The 12,594-nt window shown below is 39.9% G+C and overlaps 1 protein-coding gene across 5 annotated transcripts in view; it reads right to left on the bottom strand.

Moving 5' to 3' along the window:
* TBL1XR1 (TBL1X/Y related 1) overlaps nt 1–12,594 on the bottom strand; it is a 109,723-nt gene that overhangs the window by 55,893 nt on the left and 41,236 nt on the right. For all 5 annotated transcript variants that reach the window (XM_063408143.1, XM_063408146.1, XM_063408148.1 and 2 more), the window contains exon 2: nt 6,374–6,438. The gene's annotated coding sequence lies outside the window, so the exon portion shown is untranslated. The remainder of the gene's footprint in view (nt 1–6,373; nt 6,439–12,594) is intronic.

Below are 12,594 nucleotides of genomic sequence, written 5' to 3'. Positions count from 1 at the left end.
ACCATTCCCAAGTCACACATGCCCAGTTTATTACTTTATTCAAGTCCTCTCCTTTTCACATTATGATGGACATGAATTTAACTTATGCTACTGGACTTCGCTTTTTTTTTTTTAACAGTTTTTAAATATCTGAACACATGATTTAAAACATTTTTAGAACATGTAGACTGTAAAATATGGTCCTTCTACAGCCCAAAGAAATTAAGTAAAAGGGGAAAGGTTTCATGAATATCATGAATGAGGTCAAAGATTCCAATTATGGTTCATATTTGACATCAATACCCTCCATTTGTGTGAATATTGAATTGATGGATGCCAATCCTACGTACATATGCTCAGTATGGGATTCAAATCCCTTGTCTTGAATGGTTTCTCATATTTATTCACTAAGTTACAGTAAGAACATGACACATGACCTTTATTTACAAATATGGGTGCACTAACACACTGACTACCACTTCTGCCTCTAATCACTGGGTGAACTGAAGAGTTTGAAAACAAATACAGGCTTCTAGCCACACCCTCCCATGCTGATGGACACACAGGGTCCTGGTTTTTGAAGGCCAGCAGGTCTCTATTTCTGCTGGGTAAATAAAAGTCAGCATCAGCAGTGTCATTCCACACAGCCTACAGACCTCCCATTGTTCTGCAGCAATATTCATTATCTCCCAGCATCAGCACTGTTAAACTAAGGGCAGCCTTTACTTTTGTTAACTCGAGCTAACACCAACTTTCTGTTGACAAGAAGGAAATCAGGATCAAGGCCCCATGACACAAGTGACACATTGACATGGTCTCCTGTGAAATCAGCCTTGCACTTCTGCAGATGGCAACACTCACGGGCTAGGACACAAAGAACCTGTCCTTGGGTTTTCCCTACAACATCCTGCTTCATGTACACCCAAAGCCAGTCTAATTTTTAAACTGCAACAAACTTTGGCAACGTCAAGAAGACTTTATACTGTATTTCTAATTCTTTTGTATAATAGAGCAGGAAAAGGGTCATTTCAGGTTATACAACTTCACCATGGGCATATGGCAGTTAACCCAGAGCAGAAACACAAAATCTCCCTCTCCTCTAAAGCAGATGGCATGCTGATCAAGTAAGATAAAATCTAATGCTAACTGCACTAGTATTATCTATTGAACCAACACCAGTATAAAAGCAGTAAAGACAGAAAAAACCTAAGGCAAGGGAGGTGAAGCAGAGGAAGACACCAACGAAGAAAACCAGAGTAAAGCAGCTGTAAGAAAAAACAACCCACTGCAGCAGAAACAGCCTCTTTTCAGGTACATTTAAAATTTAAAACCTAGGAATGCCAGTAGATAAGGAATAGCAATAGCCCTCACCCTGTTTTAGATGTTCCTCTAGCTTGAGATACTGGCCCAGTTCCCTTTGCTCTTGCACTGCACTGGGCACCTGCCAGGGGCTAAATATCCTGGCTGCTTAGATAATTACATATTTATGATTTTGCCGAGAATTCTTAGTCAAAGCTTATTTTTGAACTGCAAAATGCTTGGAGAAAGAGCAGAGAAAGTTCTCTGACAAATGCTACTTCAAAACACAGCCAACACTTAAATTTTTTTAAAGGACGTTCATTTCCGTTTCAGTTGATTCATTCAATGGTGAACTTTAATGGCAGAGAAAGGAGAAAAGGGGTGTTTTCCCTCTCAGTCAGGAAGGGATTTTGCTAGTGTGTTTAACTTGCTCTCTGTAAGAAATAGAAAATTCAAAAACCCTTCCAAAAATGATTCAGAATAGTGTACATACAATTTTTAATGCTTAACACAGTTTGCACCCTACCACACGATGGAACTTTTCTTTTGTATCACATTATTAATAGCATTTCCTCTTCCACACATAAACCACTAGATTAGCAAATTCATGCTGATCCAATAAATAGAACTGATGTATGAACATTTTGAAAAATAATTGTTTAGCCACAACAAATTATCACATAAAATACATTGCACTTCATCTTCCTTCATTGATAATAGCATCCACTGATTTCAGAAGGAGCAAAATAGTCCAAAATTTCATGTTGTCAGTTATTTTAGACTATTTCAGAATCTGCTAGGAATATTTTTTTTTTCCTTTTAAGACTGCATCCATAAACTGTACAACCAACAGCCTCAACAATAAATTTCATGAGCACTTTTAGGCCCTACTGTTCAAAGTGCTTTCAAGCTTGGTTAGCTTTATGCATGCAAGTGCTCTGTATTTATATCTCAGAAGAACTGCTCCTACACTAGAAGTTACATGTACGCACATGCATTTGTATTTCATAAAATAAGGGCCTCAGTCTTGCAGGGTTATTTATTTTAAATCAATTACTCTAGGCTCTTGAGGGCAACACCTTTAGTATTGTCAGGTTTCATAAACTCCAGGAAGCAAGGGTCCCTGTTCTTGATATAATGACAACTGACCTTCAGCTCCACCACCTTCCAAAGAGCTGCTCACCTGCAGATACTCACTTTATATACCTATAGCTGAGAGATGCCATTCAGCTCCTGAACAAAGCCAGTTTTGCAATTCCAGTGCAAAAATCTTGGAGCTAGCAGCACAGACCTCCAGCTGTCCCTGGCAAGTACCAGCAGAGACAAGGCAGCCCCACCAAACCCAACCCTCCAGCTCACACCCCCTTCCCTTGGTTGTATTCCTTTGCATGGAAGCATTTTAACATAATGGCCTGCCAGATCAGTACTTGGACGGGTTTGGCTGCTGGGGAAGCACAGGCTGATAGTTATATCCATTTATTCATTCACCTCTCTTCTAAGGAGTGATAAGGTCACTGGACTACCTGAAGGCACCACAAAGGTGTTCAAATTAAAACAACTTGCTGCAGTCTTGGGGAAATATTTGCAGACATCTTCCAGTCCCTTTGCTTTGGAGTGACTTATTCCTTCTCCCCAACTCCTCCAAGCCCTCCTGCTGTTTCTGAGCTAAATCCCTGAATAGGTAATTACACTGAAATGTTGCACCCATGGAATTTCCTGGCCCCAGAGACACAGTGCTTGAAGAGCTGCCCTGTAACATCTCTCAGGTGTAGGAACAGTTGACATAACACACAATAGGTGTGTTACACCCTGGAAACACAGTATAATGTGTTCACCTAAAAGTAGGCAGCACTGAAAAGAAGGGATTTAAATCACCTACTTGGTATTCCCCCAAGACTGTGAGGACATGCCTTAGCTGCTGATGACACCGCTTGCCTGGGGACTAGGTAATTTTGTGCTCACTGCCTATCCTCAGACTTTACCTATGCCAGCCTGTAATGAACAATAACATCCTCTATTCTCTTCTGCATGAGACCTTTTTGACTGATCAGGGTGTCGATTTTTGCCAAACCATCCATGTAAAGGCTCAGAACCCCGACACAGTGTTTTCCAGGATGCTTGTAAGAAGGCCACCACATTGCCCTGCTTGAGTCCTTCACAGCCCCTTCTGGTTACCTCTGTAGAATTAAATCCATCCCACAGGAGAGTCACAAACTAGTATCTCCCACCTTTCTGTAAGTTCCTGGGTTTTGCACAGTCCACTCAGTATTTCTAAATTTAGATATACATCTGTATGTGTGTATAAATACATGCACAGATAAGCACACTCCTACATTCCCACACGTATTTATGTCAATGACTTGCCAAGACAGAAAGGCAAACTGGTTTGCTTCCAAAACTCACAAAAGAGCCTTCCAAGATACAATGGAAAATCTCTCTTGGGTAAGCTATCTGTTCCATCAATAATCAAAAAATTATTTGCTAAAGCCCTTGTTAAAATCCTGATGTCACCTTTTGCTTAGACCAAAGATCCAGGACTTCAAATTTTTATTTCCGACACATTCATTGATTCTTGTGACCGCAGATTAAGCACCCAGTTATCAACCTCTAAATGAACCTCCAAATTACAGAAAAGTAGCATTAGACACTTACATTCCTGCAATCACCAGGCCTTTTTCATTAAGCCTTTGCATCTTTCCTTTGACATTGTGAGGAACCTTAAACTTGGCTGGAAAAATGGGAAGGAGAACTTACACCCACTGAACAGAGCCATGCTATATCACAATATAAATATTTATTTTCTAAAGAACTGCCAACAACTATAGTAATTTTTAAGGAGTAACTAATATTTTACCCTATTTGGTTAATTAGTTAACATATACATAACAAATGTATGTATACCACAACATAATATGATGAAAAAATAAGCTTCTTTTAATTACCTTGAAAATTGAAAATCTAAGAGAACAATAGAAGAGGGCAGAGTATGTGTAAATTGTTATTTTGGGGGTTTTTACTACTAAGAAATAGAACTGACAATCAGGATTAAAAACTACCAAAAATGCTACAACCATTTCTCAAGGGAATCAGAAATTTATTTCTTATTCAAATATGTGTTGAACACGGGTAACCATGGTTAAAGCAAGTCCTCTTTGGGAGATGTACACAACCTGTTTTCTTCAGCAACCTGTGGCCCACACTTAGTTTACACACAGCAAAAAGAAAAACATAATAAAAACCTATAAAAGTCTTTTTTTACTGTGCAGGTTTAGCTATGATTACTTTGGGGATGGTAAAAATGTGTCTAGCTTGTCTCTTAAATCTACATTCAAACTATTTCAAAGTTAATCAGAGGTGAGTAATGGTTTAGAAATCTCTTGAATACTAAAGTATAACAACTTACAGCACAAAAACAGCCCTCAAAGAAAAGAGTGGGGAGTACTTCACTGCAAGTATCAGTTGAGTATGTTTTATGATCACTGTAACAACTACCATGCCCTTGAGACTGTGCAATTCTGAATTTCTAATATAATTTGTAGGGGGAGAATTAGGACAAAATGCAGTAACATTTCAAGTACAGTCTTACAGTATTTTAAAATTTTATGAAGTACAAGGACCAGTTTAATATGAAATGAGTCATGTTTTTAAGAGAGGCAGTAATACAGATCAGAATCTTAAATCATGACTGAAATAACACTCAACCACTACAAAATAAAAAGAAAACAGAGTAGCTTTGTGCTGGAAAAAGGTCAACAACAACAATGAAGATTTAACAATACTAGAAAAGGCTGAGAGCACTGTCCATTTCAGGAGTGAGAAGTTAAAATACCAGTCTGAGTGACCAGGCAAACACTATTCTTTCTCACTCAACAAATCCATTACCACCAGCTGAAGTATATTAATCCCAAATTAATATAAACTCTTCTCACATCAACTCTGAGCCTAAAAACCAGACTATTAAACAACATACATGCTTGGTGCAGATCTGATTTCAGAGGTGCATTTGCTTTACTTTGTGACAAATATATTTCACTCCATGATGTCTTTAGGAGTTAACAGAATTGCTTACTACCTCAAAGTAAAGGAAACTCTCCATCCAAACAACCTCTTGCGCATCATTTTCCTCACAGGGCAAAGACAGTGGAGTTGCAAAAGTGTAAGTGAGGCTGTAATTGATTTACATATTCCACACATCCATTTCCACATGCAAACCAAAGGAAACCAGCTCAGCTCTCAGATCCAAAGTTTTCAAAGCAAGCAGTTCAAAATATTACCCCTTTAACTTCTGTACTGAGCATGATGATCTAGAGATGCTTCAAACACAGAACTCAACAAAGCTGGCACTTTCTGCATTTAATTCTTCAGGCTAATGCTGAAGGTACCACTCAACTGTGGCAACATGAGATACCAAAACTGCTAAAAAGAGGCTGTTGAATCAAAGCTGAAGCAGTAAATTCCAGTCCTTCCCTTCAGCCCTCAGCTCTGCTCTCCATCTGCACAGCTATCAGGAAGCACCAGCAAACCATAAGGACAGCCTGAAAACACGGATTTGCAATAGTCTGTAACACTAACATTGCAGAGATGGAATAAGAAGATTGCCCCTTTCTACAGAAGCTAAGATTTTAACTTCACTGGTCTTACACTGACAAATGGGCTGAAGTAAAATACACCTGACAGTGCAGATCTGGTTCTGTTTTTCTTCTGGGAAAAGCTGTTAGTATTGAAACAAACTGCAGATAGCACCCACATGGGGGCTACAGAACACTTGGCTTGGCTACAGCTCACCCCAGACAGGCTCATGGCCAAAAGAGGAAGCAACACCAGTTACCAACAGGATGAGCTATGTCACTGTCAAGTCACACTTCTCACTTCAAAATTAACATGCTGCCCTACTTTCCACAGGATAAAACCAGGTGCAATTGTAATATTTTTGTCAGACAGCATAATGGTCTAGATGTTCCTTCAAAAATTAAAATAATCCACTTGAATACTAAAAATTAGTTATTCTAAATATACTACTTGCAGTGTAAGCCTGTTAATGGCATGTGTGCAGAGAGAAACCACACCATCTTTAGTCAGTTAAAAAGGTACTTACCATTGGCAGTGCATTGATATGCAGAAGTTTTCCTTTAGGGTGCCTCTTGCCACAGAAGGGTGATGCTGACAGGGAAATAAGGAGACAAAATAGGCAATGTTAGTGTTTATTATTTTGAAAACAGTGCTGTTAACACACAGTAAAATGTTATCATTTAACCTTCCTGGCTCTCCCAGCCTGCTCAGCTCCCGGAGCTGAGCGTTCCCAGTGCATTTGCTGAGAGCCTGGAGCAGAGCACAGAGCTGGAGCTTGCACATATCCTGTCCTCCCCACATCACAGAGCTGCTCCTGCAGGGAGCCTGGCACACAGAGCTCTGAACAAAGAACAAACACTGCTGCTGAATGAACACCTGCACCTCTGGATGCTCGCAGCCACTCAGCAGGAGTGCACACACACAACAACCCGGGTAGAAGCATCCTGGTGTCTGCACTTTGCTTCAGCTCTCCACAAAAAGCTTCAGGAAGGCAACCAGGCAACTTACAGTATCGTCTGCCCATGCCACATCTCTTCTGGAAATACACCACAGCTACCGAATTCTAAACACTTTGAAAAGCCCCAAACAAAAATCAACACTGCAGTTGTATGACTTCCAAAATGGTTACATCCACTGTGAAGCAGCAAAAGAAAAATCTGTTTTCCTTACACATCTTGCATTAAATAACTCGATTTTTATACGCACGTGTGTCCATGAGCCTGAAGAGTTACAAACTCCAGCAGTGACCTCAGTAATTAAAAAAACCCACCAGCTCACACTAATTGCTAGCAATACTTGACAACATGTAAATAACAGAAATCTTCCTAGTGCAAAATTCAAGAGAAATCTTGCCCACCTTTAAAACCCAAACAAAACCATAATCCAAACAAATCCATACTCTCCTACATTTTAGTAATTTTCTTTACATGTCAACAATAATTGTATGCACCCAACAGTAAGATAACTAAGTATAAGCACATAGCTTTTGATGTCCAAATATGAGGTAACTCCATCCACTGCAACATTCGTTTTTATCCAACAGTGACAAACGATTTTTATCCATACTAATATTCCTGAGTGGTTGTCCTCCATACAAATACTTGCCAGACGACTTTTCTTTAGGACATAATCTTATCGCCCACTCAAAGAGCAGGAAGGGTGACAGATGGACATGGGTGACTAATGAAGTATTACCAGACTATTTTTAGATTAAATTCTTTACCAAGCATCTGCAACCTGTGGTCAAAAAACTTTTACTATGAGTAAAGAACAACCATAGTTTGTGGGACTCATGATCAACGAGGTTCTCACATGCCATTTTCAAACTCAACCAGCAGGAAATCATTCATTATAGAGCCATTTTTGGCCAGAAAAAAAAAAAAAAAAAAGCTGCAGCATTTGGGCTTATTTTATTCTTAGAAGATCCCACAAGGCAGGCAGAAACATCACCTTCACAGGGCAAGCAAGAGGCACTGCAGAGGATGCTGAGGAATGCAGGAATGCTGGGAACTGAAAGAATTTGCAAACAGGCTCTTATTTCCTTGCTTAGTTGTACTAATGCTGCAGAAAATATGTAAATGGGCTGAGTGAAACTCAGCTCCTCAATATTCTATGCAAGGCTACTCCAAAAGCTTTTTTTCTACAGGCAGAGCTGAGAAGAGAAAGCTTTAGCACCCGCTCTGCAGGCCCCATAAAAACATTATTTGCTTACAACAAGGGTTTTCCTTAAAAATAGAACAAAACAGCAACCAACCAATATTCTTTTGAGAACAGTCTAAATCATGATAAAAGCTGTGAGCAGAGAAAGGCAGAGGAAGGCCCTGCCACCAAGTGTGACGCTTGGTTTGGGTTATTCCATTTGGGAAGGAACATTGCAAACATAAATAAAGGGATGACTGCACAAACACAAAACATTTTCTTCAAGGAAAAAAAGCTCTCTTCAGTACACACTGCCCAAACTGTCTCTTTCCAACACCTCTCTGCCCTTGTGCAATCTCGAGTGCAGTGCTTATCATCGAAGCCAGAGAGGGAAACCTTTCCGCCTGATCCGTGGAAGAGGCTTCTTGTCCTTTGCTTTACATCTAAACAGGGCAGTGACACGGAAAGAAGCTGGAAGCAAAGACTCAAGAGAGCAGAGAATGAGAAAAGAAAGGGTTCACTGACTTTGCTTCATTCCTCACTCAATGTTAATTGGTTGTAGGCTCCAGTTTTAAGTAAGGGCGCCTGAAGCGACGTGTAAACATTTAGAAAACTCTGCAGTGTCCTTCTTCTGAATCAATTGCTGAGTACAAACGCCTCATCAGCAGCTTCTTTTCTTTCCAAATTTATCTTATTGGATTTTTGGCATGTACCTTGAAACAATGCAGGTGACAGTTATAATTTATTGATTTCGGACTATCTCTCACCTTTATATTCCAATATGTTACGGTGATTTAAACAGGTGCCCAGATGTAGTAACAGCTCTACAGACACTTTAAAAAGTCCACCAGATGCCCTTTAAGTTGATAAGGCACACCTGGGGAATGCACAGCAGCTTCTGAGTTTGGATGCTTCATCTTGGAGGGGCTGGGAATGGCTCACCACTGCCTGATGACTAATGTGTTCAACACCAGTTGAAAACTGCTCCCCTCAACTTCAAAATGATTTTGCCATGTGAGTGCTGACACACGTGTGCTCAGAGCCAGTGCTTTCCAGCCTTGCCCACGCCAGATTTTTCTGCACAAAATGACACACCTGGTGCCTGTGTCCCTCAGAGATTCAGGGCCAATCACTCAGTACAACACCCAACATCACCTCCCTGTGAAGAGCATTCTGTCCTGCAGTGGTGTACAGAGACCAGCCACGCTCCAGGCCTTAAATCCAGCTTGAATGGGCCAGGCAGTTCTCACCTGCAGGGCTAAAACTAACATGCCAAACCACCTTCACCAAAGCAGCAAATACCCACCCAGACTGCTCGTACAGATTGGGCTGCTGCTACCAACCCAGTAATAATTGTGTGATACAAAGGAAACCACAGATAAAAACAACCCTGGCACCAACACAGTGACACATCTGGTTATAAACACTCAGACCAGATGTACGCTGGTGTTAGTCCTTACCTGTTTCCAAACACAATCAGTTGAAAGCAAGGATTTCTCTAACTGCTGCTTGCAGAGATGTTTAACCATTTGCTTCCAGAAATGCTGCTATTGGTGCTACTTTCTCCTTCCCAGACATTGCACTAGGTTTGTGTTAGGGCTAAATGAGTGGTTTTTGTGTGAGCTTTGAATTGCTTCTGTTCCCCATGTGAACTTGTGCACTTGGGGTTTTTTTTCTAATCCTCTTAAGATCACACTGTTTATACTACTTTCCGAGATTTTGGTGCTATTTGAGTTCTAACAAATAAATTCAGTCATTAGATGTTGTGCTTTCTGAATCATAAAAGCATTCTGAGGACACAGTATCTTTTCCTCTAAACGATCCTTGAATATCCTGCTTTTATCTGGATTCAGTATCTGGAAAAAGTTCCCCAATCAAAATAGAATTAAAAATATCTAAATCCTGGATATTCCCCTCAGTAACTAGGCTGCAAAAAGCATGAGACAATAATTTTAAAAGCCTAAATTGAAAACTAATCACTCCATTGAATCCTTCCTTTCATTTGGTTAATAGGCACATACAAAGCTAATGGTGATTCTACCACTGCTGCGCTTGGAACATAAACAGAGAAAACCAAAGTTATTTCTTTTAATCACAGTTCCACAGTGATGTATGGCAACATTTTTTTTAAGCAATTCAGCATGTCTAAAACAACATCTGCTTTTCAGATCTGACAGAGAGGCTAAACTGAGACAAATACCAACTCAGAAAATGCAGGAGAAACAAATACGTACAAGTGTGTGTGGGGGGAAATCAGCACCACACACAAGACGTCGTTAAAAACTGTCATTACTTGAAACTGGTAGGTAGCAATAGGGTTCCTAGTGACAAAATAACATGTACAGACTGCTCCAGTACTTCACTCTGGGAGCACGGCGTGGGTGAGGATGTTTTAGAAGAAGCCTCATCAGGAAGCACTGGAAGTATCTAAGACCTGCCCAGAGACATATCCACACAAATTCCTAAACTCCACCTGAAACAGCTCTTCTCTGTCAGTTGAGAACTTTTTATTTCCTCATCTTTGTTCTTTTACCTTTATTCCATCAGAAATATGGAAAGACCTGCCCAGAGACATATCCACACAAATTCCTAAACTCCACCTGAAACAGCTCCTCTCTGTCAGTTGAGAATTTTTTATTTCCTGAACTTTGTTCTTTTACCTTTATTCCATCAGAAATATGGAAAGACCTGCCCAGAGACATATCCACACAAATTCCTAAACTCCACCTGAAACAGCTCCTCTCTGTCAGCTGAGAATTTTTTATTTCCTGAATTTTGTTCTTTTACCTTTATTCCATCAGAAATATGGAAAAACCCGATGTAAGATAATTTTTCAGATGTTTCAAAGAAGAAATGTTTAATTTGTACATTCATATCACATTAAAGCTGCCACATTTCAGGAATACTCTTATATAGAACAAGCACCTGTATATCTATAGCCATGTGTGAATCAGCTGCTAAAAAATAAAGGGTATCTGAGGGGACAAAGAGTAAGAACTGGGCAAGCAGACAGCACTATTCTGGAGAAAAGTTCATCCAGATACAGAAACCACTCATTGTAAACCCACAGAAACAGGATTCACTGTGCAATGAGAAACACAGGACAAGTCCCACCAGAGCAAAAGCATACTGCAGAAGTTTAAAACATCAATTTCCGTAACAGTCAAAAATTGAGGCAATCACACAAAATAGCTCATAGTCAACTGAAAGGGAAGGAAGCTGAGTTGCTGGAGAGGAAACCAACTCAGCCAGCTCCATTAAAAACCCATAAAGCAGCCCAGTAATCTTGTCAATACCAATCAGTTGGTACCGATGGAAGGACGGCGAGCAGTGCTGCAGCACCAATCCACTTGCAAGGCATTTAAATGAAATTCATTAGCAAGTAATCCAATTCACATAAACTGGAAGTTGGAAGGTCCTAGAGAATGAAGTTAAACCCAGTCTAGACTGGGAAAGACTATAAAGAGTTATTACTCAAAGCACTCTTATGCCAAAGCACCTTAAAGCATTCACAACCCCCACCTTCACAGACTGCTACCTGCAGGATGGGGGGTCACCTGTGAAAATTCAAGGTAGTTTCCAATTTGTGGAGTTTTTCTTCTGAAAATAGTGGACATGATGACTACTGACATATTGATCAAAACAGTAGCATATTGACAAATCATTTTTCTGAGTTTTTTAGTATGAAACTGAGTTTTAAATTTAAATTCACCACTGGAATAATAATCAGCTAAAACAGCTTGTCAAACTGGGTGCTCTCAGCAGACGTACTTCAAATAGGAAAGGGAAAAAGATTTTTCCTTCTCTCTAAAAAAAAAAAAAAAAAAAAAAAAGAAAGAAAAGAAAAAAAAAGAAAAATCTGATGTGTAACATTGAGGGGCCACTCTGTTATTACATGTTTCAAACTCAGGCCTAAAAAATGAACCAAGAGGAAAAAAAAAAAAAGAGAGAGAAACTTAAAAATCAGATTTTTTTTTTCCCCATTCCCTTTCCTCAAAGTAAGAACAGACGTATTCCCCATGATATTAATTCAGCTTTCTCCAGCTCACTGAATCAACTCAGCTGCACTGGTGGGTGAGAACCCTTCCCTTCTCCACTCAGACCCAGTTAACTCAGAGGAGCCTTCACAGCTGAAGGAAGGCAGCAGCTGCTTTTGTCAACACGGAAATGTGTTTGCAGGGAACTGATAGTTGCAAGGTTAGAAGGACTTTTAAATTGGTCTCCAATGTGAGGATATGGAACAAAGCTCAAATGGCTTTCCTGGGAAAATCACCTTCTGGCAACAGTGCCTGCCTCATCTGTGTTTTTAGACAGATACTGTGTTTTCAAAACTGTATTTTTCTGTTTTGGGATTCAGTAGCCTTGCAGAAGAACTTGTCTAGATTATGGCAAGCCTAATTTATTGAATTAATTAAAAATTCTTTCTCAAATACGCCATGATTCAGGGAGGGGGGACACATGTTCTACGCAGACACCACATTTAGAACTAGGCTGAGAATGTTTAAATAAGGAAATCCCCTGAAATAACAAAAGGACTTGACAATATTGTGTTATTTTCAACGAGTGTAACCACCATGGGAGCCCTGGCTGGGTTTCCCTCAGTGCTGG

Source organism: Prinia subflava, chromosome 11, assembly GCF_021018805.1.
Source record: "Prinia subflava isolate CZ2003 ecotype Zambia chromosome 11, Cam_Psub_1.2, whole genome shotgun sequence".
Lineage (NCBI taxonomy): Eukaryota > Metazoa > Chordata > Aves > Passeriformes > Cisticolidae > Prinia > Prinia subflava.
Note: the sequence above shows the minus strand (reverse complement) of the source record. Positions and strands in the feature narration are given on the sequence as shown.